Consider the following 7,712-nt stretch of genomic DNA (forward strand, 5'->3'; position numbering starts at 1 on the left):
TATTGTATAGAGTTTCAGTGTTGCAAGTTCTAGAGATCTGTTGCATAACAATGTGAATACACTTAACACTACTGAACTACACAGTTAAAAATGGTTAAGATGGTAAATGTAATGTTATGTGCTTTTACTACAACAACAACAACAAAATCCTGCAACCAAATACTGTTTTAGATTTATACAATGTGAAATAATTAATCACCAGAAGGCTTGCATTCTAAGAAATCTTAAAGGAAGAAGTACTTCAGATAGAAGGAAAATGATATCAGATGGAAATCTAGAAAAATGAGGAACACTAGAAATGGCAAATCTGTGGGTAAATATAAATGTCCTTATTTTTAAAAATTCTTTCGAAGACAAATGACTATTATGTGGTTTATAACAAGTAGAAGTAAATGTATGACAATAAGTCAAAGACTAGGAGGGAAGACATGAAGGTATAAAATTCTAATACTATACATAAAGTGACATAATACTACTGGAAAGTAGATCATGATAAAGATACTCTTGTGGGTTGAATTGGCCCTCTCAAAACATATGTTCAAATCCTAAGCTCAGTACCTGTGAATATGTCCTTATTTGGAAATAGGGTGTTTGCAAATGTAATCAAGTTGGATTAGGATGAACTTTATCCAATGACTGATGTCTTTATAATACCAGGTAAATTTGAGCACACAAACACAACAGAGAGGGAAAACGGCCACATAAAGCCACAAAGACATAAGGGGGAACACCATGTGAATACAGAAGCAAAGATTGGAATGACACATCTATAAACCAATGGACACCAGGGATTGCAGGCAACTATCAGATGCTAAAAGAGAAGGATCGAACAGATTCTCCTTCGGGGCCTCCAATAGAAACCAACCTTGCCAATACATTAATTACAGACTGACAGCCTCCAGAACAGTGAGAGAATAAATTTGTTGTTTTAAGCCACCCAGTTTGTGGTACTTTCTAAAGATAGCCTTAGGAAACTACATGTGTACTATATATGCTAAAGCAATCATTACAATTTTTTAAAAGAATTATCACTAGTAGGATACGAAAGGACATGAAATGGAAAAAAATTCAATTAGTCAAAAAAAAGGCAGAAGGAAATGTAGAACAGATAGGACAAATAGAAAACAAATAGAAAGCTGATAGATTTAAACTCTAAAATATAAAAATCATACTAAACATAAATGTTCTAAACACTCACCCCATGAAAAGTCAGCAATTGCCTAATTTAGATAAAAAGCAAAATCCAGCTATATAGCCTAAAAGAAAACCTGTATTAAATCTAAAGACACAAATAGGTTAAAAGGATAGGAAAAGCTGTGTTGTGTTAACACTAATCTAAAAAGTTATTGGAGTGGCTATAGTGATATCAAATAGGCCAGGCACAGTGGCTCATGCCTGTAATCCCAGCACTTTAGGAGGCCAAGGTAGGAGGATTGCTTGATCCCAGGAGTTCAAAACTAACCTAGGCAACATAGTGATATCCCGTCTCTACAAAAAATAAAAAGTTAGCTGGGCATAGTGGCTGTAGTCCCAGCTACTCAGGTGTCTAAGGCAGGAGGATCACTTGCCAGATGGTTGAGGCTACAGTGAGCCATGATTGTGCCATTGCACACCAACCTGGGTGACAGAGTGAGACCCTGATTCAAAGGAAGGAAGGAGGGAAGGGAGGGAGTGAGGGAGGGGGTGGATTTCAAAGCAAAGAATATTACCAAGGAATAAGGAGGTTATTTCACAATTATACAGGGATCAATTCATCCTAAGTGTTTCTTCATACAATAATGGGAGCTTGAAAATAACGTGAAGCAAGAGTTGACAGAACTGAAAGGAGAAACAGAAAATCCTCATAATAGTTGGAGATTTCAATAACCTTCTCTCAGTATTAATAAAACAAGTTGGTAGAAATTCAGAAAGGATAATGACCATTAGCCAACTTGTGCTAATTGATGTTTTTACAATTCTTGGCACAACAGCAGAGTATACGTTCTTTACAAGCACACATGGACCACTTACCAAGATGGACCAGTATCTACTTTATAAATCTCAATAAACTTAAAAGGATTCAAATCATACAAAGTATATTTTCTGACCAGAATGGAACTGAATTGGAAATCAATAGCAAAATGGTATCTAGAAAATTGGAACTATTACTAAACTAACACACTTCTAAATAATCCACAGGCCAAAGAGGAAAGCAAAGTGAAATTAGAAATTCTTTTGAACTGAATTAAGATAATACAGAACATTTAAAAATCTATGGATACAGTTAAAGCAGCGCTTGGAAATTTGTAATGATAAGCACATATGTTAGAGGGGAAAAAGATCTCAAATCAATTACCTCAGGTATGTTTTTAAGAAATGAGAAAAAGAGGAGCAACTTAAATCCTAGATAAGAATAAGAAAGAAATAATATAGAACAGAGGGTGGAAGAAACAGAAAACAGAAACCAATAGAAAAGAACCAATAAAACCAAAAGGTGGTCATTTGAGATTTTCAAAAATAATAAACAATTAGCATAAAGAAGGGAAGACATAAGTGACCAATATCAAGAGAGATGTTTCACCACAGATTCTACAGATGTTAAAATATAACAAGAAAATATTTTTGAACAATTTCAGCCAATAAACTTGAGAACTTAGGTGAAATGAATAAATGAATATTTGATCTTGTTTTGTGAAGATTTGTGAAGTTCACTCAAAAAGAAATAGATAATCAGGGTAGCCATATATCTACCATGAGTATTGAATTTATAGTTAAATCCTCCCTACAAGGAAAACTCAGATCCAGAAATCTTCACTGGTAAAGTCTACCAAACATGTAAGGAAGAAATAATAATATGATGCAAACTCTCCAAAAAAATTGAAGAGATGGGAACACTTGCCAACTCATTCAATAAGTCCAGCAATATCCTGATATCAAAGCCAGATAAAAACATTTTGAGGAAAGAAACTACAGCCTAATACTCCTCATGAACATTGATATAAAAACTTTTGACAAACTTTTAGCAAACCAAATACAAAAATATATATAAAGAATAGTACCTCATGGCCAAGCGGGGCTTATTCCAGGATTGCAAAATTGACTTAACATTTAAAAAAATCACTCAATGTTTTGTTCCACCAAACCCACAGCAGGAGTCACCCCAAAAGTGACAGCAGGGGAGTTTCCACAAGGGAGTGTCCTGAGTTATCCTGAGACTGGGCTGGTTGGGATTCAAAGAAAGAAGCACTAAACACCAGGGTGATCAGTCCAAAGCATTTATTAGGGGAAATTTTATATGACTGAACTGCAGCAATCCTCACCACAAACAGCAAGAGAAAAGGCTAGCAGTTCACAACAAGGGGATTAGGATATGGAGTTTATATGAGGGCTTAGGAATTTGGCTCAGGGCCAGGGCCAGTTTATTTTAGTGTTTTGGGCAACAACCTAGATACCTTTATCAGTGCCTGGAAATGTTTAAGGTCTCGGTTTGGATTCAAGCCTGCTAAGAAAAATCTGCAGCTGGCCAGGTCACAAAGCAGTCAAGGCGCTCTGTGATTTTTGGTCAGGACACGGAAAGATGGCTGGGGAACGTGGAGCCCCTACACAATATAATTCACTGTATCAACAGACTAAACAAGGAAAAAAAACAATCATCTGAATAGATACAGAAAAAGCATTTGACAAAATCCAACATCTGTTCCTGATAAAAACTCCCAGCATGAGGAAAAGAAGGGAACTTCCTTAAGATTTTGAAGAGCATTTACCAAAAAACCTATAATTAACATGATGATGGTGGGAAACTGAATGACTTCCCCCTAAGATCAGGGAAAATGCAAGAATGTCTGCTTTATTGCTTCTAGCCAACATTGTATGGGAGAGTCTAGCCAGATTGGAAAAGAAGAAATAAAATTATCTATGTAATTTTTAAAATCCTATTTGATTTAGCAAGGTTGTAGGTTATAAAATGTAAAAGAAAAAATAAATTGTAACTCTCCAGATAAGCAATTAACAATAAGACCAAGCAATTTGTCCATTTTGTTTAAATTGTCGAACACAGTGGGTTAAAGTTGTTCATAATATCCTCTCCTTATCCTGTTAATGTGTGTAGAATCTGTATTAATGTCCCTTCTTTCAGTCCAAAAAGATTTAGTTGTTTGGTCTCTTTTTCTTTTGATTAGTCTTATTAGGGCTTATTGATTTTATTAATATTTTCAAAGAATCACAGTTGGTTTTTTCTCTATTGTTTTTGTCTTTTCCCTTTCATTTATTTCCACTCTTACCTTTATTATTCCTTCCTCTTTGATTTCCTTTTTGCTTAATTTGATTTTTTAAAAAAAATATTGATTTGGTTGATTTTGCCCTTGATTCTAGGGCATAACCCTTAGTCATTGGATGTAGTCATTAATTCTAAGATGTTGCTCAGTGGAATGTCCAAAGTTTTCACCCAGTCTGTATAACTTGGAAATATTTAAATTTCCGATATTTGAATTTAAATATTCAAAAATACACTGTCTTCCCAGCATCAGATGACTGCTGAAATTTCACTTCATCTCTTCCAGTCTTCCAACTGTTGCTGTCCATTGGGTTCTTTGGGTCTTACCACATGCATGTACTGTTATAATGTCAGCCAAAAATTTGAGGGGATTTTTTAGACAGATTTTGGGGTTCCCTTTTCAAGGTTCCTGCCCCAATTTTCAGTTGATCTGGCATTTCCAAATTTCAACTTCTGAGTGTTTTAGAACGGGAAGAATGCTGCTTTATAATGACTCTATTCCCCATGTACTGCACAGACTAATGCCCTCATGAAAAAAAGCTGGATAAATGTGGATCTTACCCAGTATTTTTCCCATCTTTCAAGAATTGTATACCTTCCTGTGTTTTCATGCTATTTTGGTTGCTTTCCAGGGTCTTTGAAAAGAATCTCTTCCTTGTCCAGAGTTTATAGTTGTTATTTGCAACAGGGTCTGTCCAACATAAGCTACTGTGTCACTTCCAGAAGCTAGAAGTCCCTCTTTTATTTTTTGATTATTATCTTTGAAAAGTATGGAATCTTCCTGGATCAACTATTTTCAGCAGATTCATGCAGCATTTAAGTCAAAGCCATATCCCAGCAATTTTTCTGTGTGACACAGGATTTTATAGACAGTCTAGGTAAGAGATAATAAGTAGTAGCAATAAAGGTAGTGACAAGTGGTCAAATTCCATTTTCTTTTATTAACTATTTTATGTGCCAATATTCTGTTGTTAGGGAGTTCAGACAAGCTATAAGAAACTAAATTATCTTTTCTCTTTCGGCATTTCTCAAAACTTTTAAAATCAAAAGAATGGCATGAATTTTTAGTAACAGAAAAATATGCTTTGACAAATTGTTCTTTATTTCCTGTTTCCAAAAAGAGCTTACGGTTGTCTGGTGCAAGCATCATAGACATTGCAGATTTCTGGCTACATTTCTATCCCCTCTCTTCCATGCACAGCCCAAGTTCAGCTAAATTGTCTGACAAAAATTTTCATAGATGCTATGTAGAGAATTGCTGAAAGGAAGATGAGTGGAATCTGTGAGAATAGAGTCACCTCCAGTGCCTAAATAAGAAATGATTTCTGTAAAGAATATCTAGGAAGAAAATCAATAAATTGTTCACGATTGATTAGTCTGCAGGGAGTAATGTGGATGAACTTAAGTTTCTGGCTTGTGCAATGAAATGGATGGTGTTGTCAAGCCCTGAGACAGGAAACAGTAGATATAAGAGAGGAAAACATATACGATTTTCAGCTTTGGAGTATGAGATGTCCTTGAGATTTTTATTTAGAGGCACCTATCTAATCTCCATCTGCAGTATTGCCTCCATTTTTTTCTACATCATATGCATCTTATCATAGTGTAACTATGAATTTTTTAACTCCCATTTTTAATAACTAACGTTTCCCAGAAAATAAAGCAAACAAAAGGGAGCAAATTCTTAGTCTGGCATTTGAAGTATTCCACACTCTGGCTCTTTTTTTTTTTTTTTTTTAACTTTTCAACCTTATTGGCCATTATTCTCTACAAGATGGTGGTTTATAGTTTCTACATAATTAGGAAACACAGACAGTTACAGAGAAGGCCTAGTGAAATTCCATTAAGGCAAAGGTAGTAAGCAGAATATTGTGATTTGTTTGCTTAAAACCTTGAGATGAAAAGCAAAGTGAGTAAAAGACTAGATGGCCAGGCACGCTGGTTCACGCCTGTAATCCCTGCACTTTGGGAGACCGAGGCGGGTGGATCACCTGAGGTCAGGAGTTCGAGACCAGCCTGGCTAACGTGGTGAAATCCTGTCTTTACTAAAAAATAAGCCGAGGCTGGGCACGGTGGCTCACGCCTGTTATCCCAGCACTTTGGGAGGCCGAGGCGGGTGGATCACGAGGTCAGGAGATAGAGACCATCCCGGCTAACACAGTGAAACCCTGTCTCTACTAGAAATACAAAAAAATTAGCCAGGCGTGGTGGCAAGAGCCTGTAGTCCCAGCTACTTGGGAGGCTGAGGCAGGAGAATGCTGTGAACCTAGGAGGCGGAGCTTGCAGTGAGCCGAAATCGCACCACTGCACTCCAGCCTGGGTGACAGAACGAGACTCAGTCTCAAAAACAAACAAACAAAAAAATCAGCTGATCAGCTGGGCGTGGTGGCACACGCCTGTAATCCCAGCTACTCTGGAGGCTGAAGCAGGAGAATCGCTTGAACCTGGAAGGCAGAAGTTGCAATGAGCTGAGATCAGGCCATTGCACTCCAGCCTGGCCGACGAGAGCAAAACTCTGTCTAAAAAATAAAAAATAAAAATAAAAAAAAGACTAGGAATTTTCCTTCTTGTACACCTTCGTGAAAATAAGTCTTTTTATTTGTGCAAGTTCAGAAACTGCAATTACAGACTTCTTGGCACTATGGAGCCTAATGGTCAAGCAACCCTGCAATGGAGAGACAGTATAAAAATTATCTGGACAATGCAACACTTTATCACTTGCTCAGAAATTTGAGAGGATGAGAATAATTAAGATTTCTGATAATGTGTTATGATCATGTATTTATTGCTACAGTTAGTTATATATTTTTTGGCACAATGTTTACCTGCTAATCTTAATGGAGTTAAGATAAAATTCCATTGTAGGCATTTTTCCCTTCTATTGGGTTAATCAGTCCAAGCGAACTGAGCAAAGGTTGCAGGGAGCCCCAGCATGGCTGAGGAAGACCTGGTGAGGCATCCACTGGCTGCTGGGAGGAGAGCATTAGAGGTATCTTCTGAACAGCACTGTCCAACAGAAATATAATGCAAGCCCCATATATAATTTTAAATTTTCTAGTATTTATACTTAAAAAGCAGGAAGAAATAAGATGACTTTCACCCAACACTGCTTCCAAATAAGCAGTACTCTGGAGAACACGAGAAATCCTCGGAAAAATAAGCTCCAGCTCTGAGGTGCTGATTATGGTAGGGCAATCAATACAGATCAAAACATGGCACAGGGAGCTTAAGTTCCTAGGGAGAGTAGAAAATCGATAGAGCCAAGAAATAGCTCACCTTTGACTTATTTTTAACCTGAGTAGCTATCATATGCCAAGAGCTGTGCAGTTTTCATTTACCCCATGCCAAGAACGTAAGTAGGCTCTACTGACCAGGAAGTTAAGTAATATGCCCGAGGTACGTTTTCAATGGAAGAGGCTGACTGAGGGTCATCCAACTTATATCTCGAAATTTCACAATT

The sequence above is a fragment of the Pan troglodytes genome, chromosome 9 (assembly GCF_028858775.2).
Source record: "Pan troglodytes isolate AG18354 chromosome 9, NHGRI_mPanTro3-v2.0_pri, whole genome shotgun sequence".
NCBI classification, from domain to species: domain Eukaryota; kingdom Metazoa; phylum Chordata; class Mammalia; order Primates; family Hominidae; genus Pan; species Pan troglodytes.